Source organism: Chelonoidis abingdonii, chromosome 3, assembly GCF_003597395.2.
Source record: "Chelonoidis abingdonii isolate Lonesome George chromosome 3, CheloAbing_2.0, whole genome shotgun sequence".
In the NCBI taxonomy this organism is placed as follows: domain Eukaryota; kingdom Metazoa; phylum Chordata; order Testudines; family Testudinidae; genus Chelonoidis; species Chelonoidis abingdonii.
In genome coordinates, this window is record NC_133771.1 from 180,154,256 (window position 1) to 180,167,690 (window position 13,435).

General features: G+C 39.4%; 1 long non-coding RNA gene across 2 annotated transcripts; it reads left to right on the plus strand.

Moving 5' to 3' along the window:
- The first annotated feature begins 4,016 nt into the window (after nt 1–4,016).
- LOC116820434 (uncharacterized) lies at nt 4,017–13,212 on the plus strand. Of its 2 annotated transcripts, none has more exons than XR_004372623.1 (3): nt 4,017–4,058; nt 4,176–4,265; nt 12,921–13,212. It is a non-coding gene; the product is annotated as an uncharacterized LOC116820434 (long non-coding RNA). The 2 variants fall into 2 exon arrangements; XR_004372622.1 differs by having other exon boundaries at nt 4,180–4,265.
- Nucleotides 13,213–13,435: the final 223 nt, after the last annotated feature.

Consider the following 13,435-nt stretch of genomic DNA (forward strand, 5'->3'; position numbering starts at 1 on the left):
ACTGGTGTAACTGAGCACTGAGAAAGTGCTTTGGGTACAAGACCCAATTTCAGTATAAGATATTATTCACTGTAGATAAAAAAAAATTGGCAGAAATAAAAACAGAAATAGTTGAGTCAAACTATTCCACAGCCAGGACATTTTATATATGATCAGCTTAATCAAATGGAAAAATGTATAAACATTCTCTATATAAAGCACAGGGTGGCAGGGTGCTAGTTGAGAAGCCCTTAATCAGCTCCTGTCATTCCAGCCGCAATCAAGGGGAATGGATTGGGGCTGGGTGAAATGCCCTCTGCCTGCCTGGTAACTGGCCACATCTGCCAGTTTTATTAACCTGGAGGTATAAAGCCTGGAGGAAGCCAGTGATGGGGAGAGAAAGGACAGGTATAGAAGGAAGTGGGAGCTGCCTAATCTGTTGCTGGCTAGGCCTGTTGTGGCAAAGTAGCTATTACGCCTGTATATAGTTGGGAACTGGTGGTGGGAAACCTTTTGAGAGTAAAGAGCACGGGTGTTGCACCAGACTGAAGTGTCCCTGACTCATTGAAGAGGGAGACCAAGGGCCGAATGCCCAGGGGCACACCATGAACCCAGTTATAAGCACTATAAAAATGGTATTACACAGAAAAGATTGATTTTCATAACTCTAGGGCGTTTATTGTCCTTTCCTGACGTATATTTAAGTCCCGTTAACACTACTATCAGGGGGAAGATATACATCAGTATTTAGTAAATTATTAGATCCCTTTGAATTACAACTCTAATTAGCATTTGTGTCAATTATCCCATACAGTGCATCAAATATTTCATGAGGATTCGGTTTCCAAATAGATAGACTGGACTATAAAATCCAAGGAAGCACCCCAGCATTGTATCGCTATTATTATATGACAGATAACAAGTGAGAGATTAGACATTGTTCTCCATATCGCTCCTATTTTATAACAACTGTAATTTGATGGGGCTACATCTGGTAGTAGAGACAGCCCTCTGTTCTTGTTTGATGAGACACATACAGTGTAAAAAAAAATCTTTCTTCGGACTTCCAGGCAATATTTTCTTTTGCGAATTCCTAATTGTGAGTAATTGTGCCAGAAACCTGATTCTAACAATGGCCCTCATCTATTTAAAACAAACACACCATAGGACCTATGCGTCTAGTCTAATCAGCCCAAATTTTGAAGATCAAAGACACACATTGAACTGTCCCTAAGCAAGCTACAGAGCAAGAATTATTCATAGGAATTAACACCAAACTCATTTCAAATAACAAATTTGAGAAAATCATGCTCTGCTCATTGACAATTAGCAAACTGAAAAAGAAACAAAATTCATCTAATAAATAATTGTTCATGAATTATTCATCATCCATCTCTAGTCCCAGTTAAGAGATTCAAGTTGCTTATTTGTTAGTGTTGCAGTGGCTTGGGGTGAGGCAGAAACAACAGCTGAGGAAGAGCAAATATTAATCAAATAGGAGGGTGATCTTTATGAGGCCACTGCAGAATGAAAACTTTGGTCTAATTTTTTCAGGAAAAAAAAAAAGAAATCAAACATTCAAGTCAAACCAGAAATATCTAGGAATGCTTTCAGCACTTAGAAGCTATTTTAGCAATAGGATTTTCTTTAGAGACAAGTGTGGCTATTACAATTAAGCCATGTCTATACTGCAATTAAAAACCTGTTGCTGGCTCATGCCAGCTGACTTAGGCTTGTGGGGCTCAGGCTACATGGCTGTTTAACTGTGCTTTCAACATTTGGGTTTGGACTGAAGCTGGGGCTCTATGACTCTGTGAGATGGGAGGGTCCCAGAGCTCAGGCTGCAGCCTGAGCCTGAATGTCTACACTGCAGTTAAATGATCCCACTTAGCCAGAGCCTCTCAAGCCCCAGTAAGCAGGCATGCCACAGCCAGCTGGTGTACAAGACGGCAAGCCAGTTGGGAAAGATTTCAAAGGCACAAGTTGAAGTTAGGCATCTTGGCCTCAGTTTCCTATCAATAAAACGAGATAATGCTTCCCAACTTTTGTCATTTCTAATACAATCATAAGCTTTCCAGGGCAGGGAGTAACTCTTCACTATATGTACGTCCAGTGACTAGCACAGTGGAACCCCCAGGTCAGTTGGAGCGTATAGATACTATTGTAATACCAATAATAAACAACGGGCTATTTGCAACCCATGTTTTGGGAAGCTATTTTCTTTTAAACTAAAGTCATTTTTTTCTCCCAGTATCTATCTTACTTTTGCTCTTCACCACCACCCAGTGATAGAAGCGAGTGAAAAAGGTCATTCTATACTCTCCTTTTCAAAAGAAGCCTGGACTCACTGATCTAGCAGTGTATATCTCTTAATAAGTAAAGGTCAATCTAATTTTCATGTGCTGCTGTTCTCTCCCTCCCATCTCCACAGGTTTCAACTTTACTTTGAAGTCACTTCCTTGCATGCCATGTTGAAATCCAGAAACACATTGCTAATCATTGTGACTATGGTTCATGCCCTGACTAGCCATAGCATGAGAGATTAATATACTGAATAAAGTAGAATCTGTAAATTAACACCAGCCAGACCTCTGTCATGTGGATCTTTGCCTTGATGAACCAATGGAACTGTAGGGGTGGGGGGGCAGGGGTGTTAAAAAGATATTGGTTCCAAGTCGTCGTCATCTTAGCCTTACAAAAGAAGAAGTCAACCTCAGGAAACCCAGAAAGGTATGGATTTGTTCAATTTTCTCCTCTTTCCTCACCCCAGAAATTTGAAGTCGAATTAAAACCTTTTTTAAAACAAGAAAAAGAATAGACATTCTTAATCTCTTTCCCCAGAATAAAATAATAGCATCTACAATTAGTAGGCAAAACAGACACAAATACATAGATTTTCTCAGAACTCAGACAGCACCAGGTAGAGACATCATATGGACTCCAAACAACTCTTTTCAGCCTCCACTGTGTTCCCCCCTCTTTGTGATATAGACATCTGCATTTCTTTGCTCTAAAGAACAAAAAAAAAACCCAAAACCTGACTGCTCTAATCATTGGCATAATGAAATGTTTAAAAAAACTTCAACGAATCAAAACCTTTTTAGGTTCTACATTTACACAGAGACTAGAGATATGCATGTAATGAAATACCAACTACCCCCAGATAACCATGGGATGTGGTTAGAGAAATGATGTCTGACAGGGTGGCAGAAAGCTTGCTGGCACTAAAAAATAATTTCCATAACACAGTATATGAGCGAGGGGCTGCAGCATGCAGAAATGCAGATTCATCACAGTGATGGACGTGCTATTTCCCAGACAAGTAAAATGTGGGGAAGGGCAGTCTAATGACCACTTTTACATGTAGGTACCTAATGCTCCGAGGTACTTGAAAGCTCACAAGTGGACTCTGGATCTGTCTTCCAGCAATCCAGAGGTGCCTCACTAATCTTCCACAACCAAGAAATCTGAGAATGATTGACTTATTTTTATTTCCCCCCCCCCCAATGAAAAACTAGATCAAAGGCTCATGATAGGACCTTTAAACTAAAGCTATTCTTGCTCTTGCCTGGGTTTCTCATCTAGGATCTCCTACTGGGCTCTTGTTTTCTGGGTTTTATTTCTTTAGAGCTTGTAAAGATTGTTGGAATTTTCCAGGAATGCAGGAAAGATGGCGGAGGATGATCTGTTAACCACATATCCCAGATGGAAGCTTCCTTCCTAATTATATTTCCAGAGAGGAAAGTTAGCAACTATAGTGTAACCCTAACTCATCCCTCAGCTAGGTCTTTGGGCCACATTGGCATTAATGTGGAATGAGAAGGTTTGCAAGGCATCAGCATTGGATGAGGGGGACATCCAGGATAGTGTGAAATAGTTGGAAGGCATGGTTTAAAAGTGTAATCTGAAACACTGGAAACTAGTACTAACAGTGGGGCTTAGCAACAAAATCAACAATCTAGACAGCTCATGACATGTGATCGCCAAAGCAGAACCAAGGTTGCTTATATATAGCTTTGATAGGTATTGGAATATTTCTGAGAAGTACACATCAAGCACGAGACAGATGCTGCTAATATGTAAAGAGCTTTAGACATTTATTTTTGTATTTAAATATCCAGCTATATTTATCTGAAAGATTTACCACTACATTCTTGCCATAAAGGTATGCCAGTGAGTTATATCTTTTTGTCTAGACAGCAAGTAAAATTGCAGAAGATAACTTTGAGCAGGGGATATGAAGAAGTACTTTAGGACTCCACCAGGACAGATTGTCAGCACTTCAGGTGGGTCTCTGATGTTTTGGTTTTAACAGCTGTGTCTGTTAGGGCGTTCAGTATTTTTATTGTGTAAACACTGCTTCCTAATGCTTGGTCTTGAATCTATCATAATTGTCTGTTCCTTGACAGTAGATTGACTTTCTTCAGCTCTCTACAATCTGGATTAACATTTATTTAAAGTAACAAACACAGGACTTCTGTTCTGTCACATCCAGAGACTACTGCAGAGATGCTTGCTGACTATGACCCTACATTCTCAGGTAGCAACTATAGACCACTTACAATTTTAAACAGGACATAAAGATATGCATAATTTACAATGGGCATACTGTCCTGATTCCAAACCTCTTACAAAAAAAAATCCAAACTATCTGGTCACTCTACTGTAAGTGTTTGCACAGTTTGGGATCATCCTATGACCCCAGTGAAGAAATGATTCTTGAAAATGAGTTATGTATTTTCTCTGCTATTTTTAACACAACCATAAAGCAGAACTGCTAAGCAGAAGTTCCTAACCTCGCTTACAGTAACTTGGTACCACATGGTAGCAAAATCTGGGAGGAACCAGAATAAAAGCAGAAGACAGAGTTTACTAGACTTTAAGGAGTATTTCTCAGGGAGGAATTAAGAGTGCACAAACTTCCCAAAATATTAGTAACCAACCTTTTATTTTATTTTTTTTTGCATAGGGCAAATAGTCCTTAATCATTGCTTCTGCTCAGAGTTTCAGCACAGGACTGAACACAAGAAAGACTAATAGCAGCACTCATTAACATTTCAGAACATCAAATCCATATATGAGCAGACAGGTTCAGCCAGATACAGCATAAAGTGGCCAGAAAGTTGCCACAAAAATACAGCTGTGGATTCCTCCTGAGGCCAATCCTCAAGTGGCATAAAATTAGTGTACTGGCCCTATGCCACTCACTCCTCCCAATCTGCACAGGAGGCAGGTCAAGGTAGTGGAAACTTAGCTACAGGCAGGGCCGTGGGCATGACCTGCAGTGCCAGAGTGTGCAGCATTCTCCATTATCCTGATAGGGCAATGGTGTTTCTGGAACTGTTGCAGTCAGCAAGGTAGACTGAACAGTGAGATGGAGCCAGCCACCTTCCTCTCACTCCTCCTACGCCAAGTGTGAATTGGCACCATTGAGTACTCAACCTTTATTCTCTAAAGTGGATTGCTTCATTTTCTTGCTCACCTAAGGGGGCTACAATTCTGCTCGGTTATACTTGTGTAAATGTGAAGTAGCTATCTTGGTATCAATAGAGTAATTCCAGACTCACACAGTGTAACAGAGAACAGAGTTTAGCCTTATGCTTTTCGATCAATTCTACTATATAATTAAATGCACTGTGATAATAGTACCTTCTTTTTAGATTTTATTTTCTATCCTTTAGACCTAGGCAAACGCTGAGGGGAGAAAATCCACTAATAATCCATCACAATTTTTAAGAAATTCATTTCCATTTTTGCTGGTGACCTCTTTGTATTTGTTTCTTTTGAACGTTCTAGCAAATAACAGGAATGTCACTGATGCAGATAACATTACAAAAATTAAAAGATATTTTGGGTTTGTAATCACAAGTGTTCACAATGGCAGCACATTCCGAAGCGCTATGTTCCTTCAGTCAAGGAACAGAAACACACCACATAACTTTTGTGTCCAATCAAAATACCTCAAATTTTGAATGTTCATAGCTAATACTAACAACCTGTACCCAAACGTTCTACTTACCAATAATTACTCACTGCATTATTTTGAATAATAAATATATTCAAGGAAATAACAGCTAGCTCATAAACAAATAAAGGAGTGATATTCATCAAATAAACTATTAGTTAAAGATTATTTACTCAACTAAATATGTTATCCGACCCCAGTTGTTAAGTCCATCTCCAGTGCAGGCAGGAGTCCCAATTCCAACTAAAAGTAAATGATACCAGAGTTATTCCCCTAACAACTGTACCTATAGTGGAATAATGGAGGTATCTGGAAATGTTAATATTTTATTTATCACCATGGTCTTTATTTATTTCATGATATTTTCCCACCTCTCTCTTCTGTCCTCTCTTTCTGTTCATTTTCCATAGTCTCTTCTAATCAGAATCCAAACCCAATAATATCTGAGTCAGACTTTTGAACTCAGTGTTCAAGTGTAAAAACCAGACAAAACAAGTTCACCAAACTCTAATTATTCCATAGAAGCCCAATTCTGCAACCCTTTCTTCAGGATTAGTCGCACTGAAATCAATGGGTCTACTTGTAGAGTGAGGTACTATTCAGTATTAGGAAGGGTTGCAGAGTCTGGCCTTACATTGCCATCACTGCCCAGGTCTTTGCTTGGCTCTGTCATGAAGACATCATGACATGATATGAACTGTGATAATTCACCTAGTGTCATGCATGGAGAGATCATGCTGAGATCAAAAGGAATCTCCACATTTTGTTTGCTTAAATATTTTCCTTTCACAAACTTAATTTAACTGCTATTAAAGGCAACATCATCTGTCAGAGGTTTGACTGGGATAATATCCCAAAATGTAAGAATAAATGGGAGTTTGGTGCTATGAGTGATTATTTTGCCCAGTCAGCATTTGCAGGAAACATTCTTCTACACTCTCTGCTTTATGTCTCAATACAGAACCATTGGAATGAAAACCCTACTAAGTGCATGGATATCATGTGTTAGTGAATCAATTATGCTCTTTCTGATCACACTGAAACCATTGATGTCATATTGTTGACTCTTCAGCCACCTGCTCTTGTCAAGAGCTCCAGCACACTGGCTCAGAAGCATTCTTGATTTGCCTCAGTCATGCTGTATTGTTGGGGTTCTTTTTAAATTTGTTGCCATCATTTTCATATCAGTATCTTTTTGAATAAGCTATAACTATCTGTATATGTACATGAGAGGGAGAGAATGGCACAATATATACTACAGTCCACGTAAAAGAAACATGCTTATGCACCATACATCTATAACAAGGTAATAAAGCTTATTTAAATAAGCAACTCTTCAGAAATGAAATCCAATTAAACTTTCGCTTCTACTATTTTAAGGACCGGATTTTGCATTGACTTACACCCAGTGCTTTCCATTTGAAGTCAATCAGACTGCAAAGAGTGTACGAATCTTAGAAGCATTCAAACTCAAGACTTAATATCTAGCAGAATTGCCCCCAGGAAATAGAGCTGATAAATTAATACACTTTCTACCAAAATAATTTATTTTCACTCCCTCTATTGATATAACAACTGCACTCAATTCAATTAATAAAGTAACTGAAAAAATATACAGTATATATAAGTCCAGTGTCTGTTGTACGAGTCCCAGGTTAGGACTTCTTGGCATCAAACAAAATAAAAACTGGGATCTGCATGGTGATTCATGTGAAGAATATTAATAAATCTGCAGATAATGCCATTCATGAATGAACCTTATTTGATCTGGATACCCAATCCCTTCTCAACCAATGGTAGCCCTATTCAGCCACAATTATGCATTCAGATAGACTCTGATCCCGCAAAGCACTTAACCATATACTTCAATTAGCCCATGAGTAAGCACATTAACTTTAGTGGGACAACTCACATGCTTAAGTGCTTGGATAGATTGAGGCTATCATGAATCAAAGCCTATATATAGATACATAAATACCATCTTCAGGGATCAGTTTGTTTCTGGATGGATATATGTACACGTGTATCTGCATACATATGCATGCTAATCTGACCTGGCACCTTAGAGTTTCAGCAGTCTGAGGGACTAGATGGCTATAGATAAGATCTAGAAACTTTCATATCTAGTTCAAATTCAGTCTGGGTTGAATTTTTGTTATGATCTAATGGTTGTTTAGTGGCCTAGGTGAAAAGAGTTGGTGATCTCAATCCACATGCCATTAGATATGTGTCCTGCCATGAGTGCAGGGGACTGGACTAGATGACCTCTCAAGGTCCCTTCCAGGTCTACGATATTACCTTGAAGACCATTTCTGGAGGGAGGTCAAAGTATTGGAAACATGGGGAGTGAACTGCTCTCATGCATAGAGGTTGGCACCTATATGTCATATCTGAGGCACATTGGCAAGGAACAGCTGCTGCCCCTTATTACCTATTCTTTGGATAGATGGAGGGCTTAAGTCTCTAATATTATCCACTCATCTGGCAAATTTCAAAATCATTTAATTCTCATAGAATTCAATATTAAAATATAAGTTCAACAAACAGGAACCTATAAACAAGATGATATGTCACCTAATATGTAAAATGGTAAGATATCAGGATCCCATTGCTAATCTCATAGCCCTGACTCAGAAAACCATTCAGTACGTATTTAACGTTAAAATACATGATCAGTCCCATTTCTGCTTACGTGCTTAACATTAATCGTGTGTTTAGATGCCCTGCTGGATCAAGGCCTGAATGGGCCAAGGCATTTCTTTAAGGATGAATGGTCTTCTGAAAACATTCCACTCCTCACTAGTGTGTTGAAGCAGATTGATTCAGGCAGCATCATTCTGTTTTCTCCTACTGCAGCCTTGCAGTTAAGTGCTACAGGTGTTTTGAAGTGTGTATTATGCAATAACACTGCCTCCCTATATTTAGATCTTATTTTCCTCTCCTCTGCATCCCTAATAAATCCTGGGACTAGCAAAATTTTCGTTCAGCAATTGAATAAGAGACAGAGCTGAACAATGAGCAGAGACAGAGTCATTGAAAGTCCACCCTTCTATCATGGATCATGTAATCCCCTTACCCCAAAATGAATTTGGGCAGACTAGCATTTTTGTTTTGTTTTTACCACAAATAATTCTGGCCTCAGCAGAAGGGCCCTACCCCTTTGAAGATGTTGTTGGGGTAGGGTGTCTATGTAATTTAGAAAAACTTGGATAACAGAACTATTCCTTTATGAACAGGTCCTTGTTGTAAGGACTTTCTTTCTCTGAAGCTAAAGGTTTTTGTGCTACACGCTTGATAAGTTGGGATGCTAGTGAACAGAGCTGGTCAGGAAATTATTTATTTTTTCCCCAAGAAAATTTCCATTTCACAGAAAACAAAAATTTACCATCAAAAATATATTTTGATGGAAAACTTTTGATCAGCTCTCCTAGTGACCTTGATAAGAAAGCTCATTGGTAATACAGCATAATTAACTTGAATTTGTTAGCTGTGATATCACAATATGAATAATTACAAAATAATGCCAGAAAAAGAGCAATCTGACCATTGTCAGAGGGCAGGGCTACTCTGCTGATATAAAGTGTCTGCTACCATTCCCAGTCTCTCTCAAGGAGGTTTATTTTATTTACAGAAGCAAGTAAACAAACAGAAAAACAGTCTTGTAACTTAGTCTTTGCTTTCAGGTTTCTGCTCCATCTTTCTGAGGGGTCTCTAGGGTTATGTCTCCACTGCACTTAAAAACCAATGGCTGGCCCATGCTAGCTAACTTGGGCTGAGGGACTCAGCCTAATTGGTAGTTTAATTGTGGTATAGACATTCAGATTGGGGCTGAAAACTAGGATCTAGGACCCTGCAAAGTTGGAGGGTCCCAGAGCTTCGGCTGCAGCTCAAGCCCAAATGTTTACATGACAGTGAAACAGCCTCTTAGCCCAAGCCCTGCTAGACTGAGTCAGCGAGCACAGGTCAGCCGTGGGTATCTAATGGCAGCTCCAATCCACTGTGGCTTTCCTTCCCCAGACACAGTCTATATCAACCAATCCCCTCTTCTGTTCCACTGGCAGCCCTTTCCAGTGTAGCCTCGCCCATTTTAATTGGTTGCCTTGGCCTCACCTGCTCAGGTCCATGGGTACTGGATCTAATCTACCCACAGGGACCAGCTACCCTGTGACAGATACTGTTCAAGAATAAGTTTAGTTCTGAAACTGGTACTGAAGATAAGCCAGGTAATTTAATGATGCTATCATCTGGTTAGTTTTGGATACCTGACTATACTATTGTTTTCTAAATAATCATTAATTACACAAGGGGAAAATCTAGTTATTTCTTTTGTTTTAATATCTAGTGTCCAGTTTTATAGCTTGATCTCTTTTTATCTCTTTCCAGCTCTAGATAATTTTCTTGCCTATGCCAGTGTTTAAAAAAAAAAAAAAAAGGTTTTGCCTTTTTGGCCTTGTTTCAAAGATGTCTATGTTATGATGTTTACTGAAATGATAAATGATGGCTCAAGCAGAAATTATGGGAAAGAAATTCTATGGCTTGTATTGTACAGGAGGCCATGCTGGATTATCATAATGGTCCTTTCTGGCCTTAAAATCTATGAAAGACCATCTCTACATACTCTCTTCTCACTCTCATGCTCTATTTATGCCCCTTAGAAAGAAAGAAAAAGAAAGAAAACACAATTGCAATCAGTTAATTACGATAAACATGAAATATACATTTAAAATATGTTGATTTCATTAAAGCCATGATCCTGCAAATAGCTTCATGTGAGAAGATTTGTAGTAGTGGGTAGAAGTCCCACAGAGGCTCACAGAGGTCCTTTTGTAGTGCTTGTTGCTGGATTAAGTCCTAAAGCTGCTATGTAGATTAATAAAAGCCAGAAAAAAGTAGGCACTAGACATTCATGGCCAAAATTTGTTCTCAGTTATACTAGTGTAAATCTGGAGTGACTCCATCAATTTAAATGGAGTTATTAGTCTGCTGAACTCAATGGGATTACTCCGATTTATGTTGACTGGTGTAACTGAAAAAAATAATTCAGTCCTTCATCCTTAGCACCTTGTGTCATTGAGACTTCTATTATTGTTATTCAAGCACTTTTGTTTTGTTTTTTTGCAAAGTGTTATGAATGCAAGTGGTCATTACTTTGCAAACTCATCCAAAATCCAAATGCATCTGCCTGATTTTATTTTCCAGCAGTCCTCCTTAGTCTAAAAACATAATCTATTCTTCAAGTGCAGATCTTCCTGAATTTGCAAAAGTGGGAAAAGATAAAAAGAGCATAACAGAAAATGTTACTTGAAGCTGGAGGCAGTGCCCCACCATAGACAGAGGTCCACCTGCAATCGAGTGTTTATTGGACATGTGTGGATTCCTAACTCCAATAAACAGGGAACTGGAGAAAGTAAAACTTGCGAACTATAGAACAAAACCACATAGACCCTTAGAAAATCCTAAAGTTATACATGGCCTTAGGCATCTTCAGGACTTTACAATCTTCCATTCCCAAGAATAAAGTGTTGTATTGTGTCCTTGTCTGTAACCAGAAATTACTGCACAGGGACAAACAGGCTGGTGCCTCTTTGAGTATTTGGCAGTAAAATTAACAGTCTGAAAGAAAGAAAAAAAACCCTCAGGAGAATTGCTGGTCCAGATGTTAACTGGATATTTCTTTCCATGTGGATATTGTTAAATGAAATACCAGCTTCTAAAGATTCCTTCCTCATTCGTAGTACAGAAGATTGGGCCGGGAGGGAGGCGGCACTGGATCTGGAAAGAGTATGCAACCTTTTGTGAGTACTTTTGAGTCTAAAATTTACACCCACAAAATTGAATCCTCTTCTGAAAACCAAGGCCTGAATCCATGCACTCAGAATTCATATGTCTCTATTTTTCTTTATTACAGAGCCATAGTGTGCAGACACTCCATAAGACATGGAGAGCCAGACCTTCAGCACAGGTCCATTGACTTCAATAGAGCCATTTCAGTAGCTGTTCCATAGAGTTTATAATCTAGTGATACTTGCAGTTCTTGTGCCCAGGCGAATGCAATGGCAATTCTGCTTGACACCTGTGTAGGCGTCTGGAGTGAGTCCTTGCTCCCTTCTCCCACTCCTCCAGTACCCATGAAAGGACAGGGCACAGTCCAGCCCTATATGAACTGCCTAAAGATATCACCCGATTAGGCCAAACATGGAAAATACTGATGACAGATAAAACAGAGGAAAAAACAAACTTTCTGTTTCCTCTTAAGTGTCTTGTCTTCACTTAAAGTGGAATGGGGAAACTGCTCTTCCTAATCTAACCCTAAACCTGAGATAGTGTCCTGAAATGCCATTCTAGATAATGGGAAAACAGGTTGTAGTGCAGACAGAGCAGCTGTTGGTGGAAATAAGGTTTAAATTCTTCAACTACAGGACCACAAACCCTGTTGCTAATCTGTTAGCACCTTGCAGAAACAGTGGTGTGATAATAACTAGCTCCCAGTCTCCCCTGAAGGGAAGTGCCCTAATATGTGCTACATATTATGCTTTGGGACACAGGTAGAGGGGACAGACATTTTAGTGTTTGCTGAGGCTTCAGGCACTTTTAAGCCATTGCATTCCTTATGTCACTGTAGATACTGAGACCAGTGGTAATATCCACCCGATGGATTATCACAAGGCAGCAACACTTGTGGATACACTTAAATAGCTCACTCTAGTTTTTACAAATGTAATTGGTTCCAGCTATATTCCCTACACCTGAAATGGGGAAAACTGCAAGAAATGGAATATCTCCCAAACTGGAAGGAACTTTTCAAAGGACTGATCCAAAGCCCATTGCATTCAATGGGAGTCTTTCCATTGACATGAGGGGATGTTGACTAGGCCCTAAGTGCTGCCATTCAGAAAGGCTTAATGCAACAGCAGCAGAATCCCCACACACAGCTATCAGAAACAAAATTTTGTTTATTTTCTTTTGTTAATTGCAGAACATTTGAAAAGTCTATCAGGAACAGGAGAGGAAGAAGAGGTGGATGATAAAAGTGTAGCTCTCCAGGGACCTGACACAGCTCCCAGTAAAGTCAAGAGGAGATAAAGCGGCTGATGAAACAGGTTTAAACCAGCCTGTACTCCTAGGCCACTGTCAGGAATTCAGGCCTACTCAAAATTTATGGTGAAGTGCTATCCCTTGTCCAAGGCATGCAAGACTTTAACAATAACAGGACCACCCAGAAGATTCAGGGGGCCTGGGGCAAAGCAATTTCAGGGGCCCCTTCCATAAAAAAAATTTAAATACTATACTATATTCTCATGGGGGCCCCAAATTGCCCCACTTGCTCCACACCCACGGGCTACCCTGGGAAAAATAAACCTTCTGCATCTCAGCACAAACTCAGTTTTGAGAAAACTTCTTTACAAGATATCACTGGTTCTCAGCATCAGTTAGTGCTAAAAGGCACTAAAACTCATTAAAAGGGTTGGGCAAATATTTTCCGTCAAACTT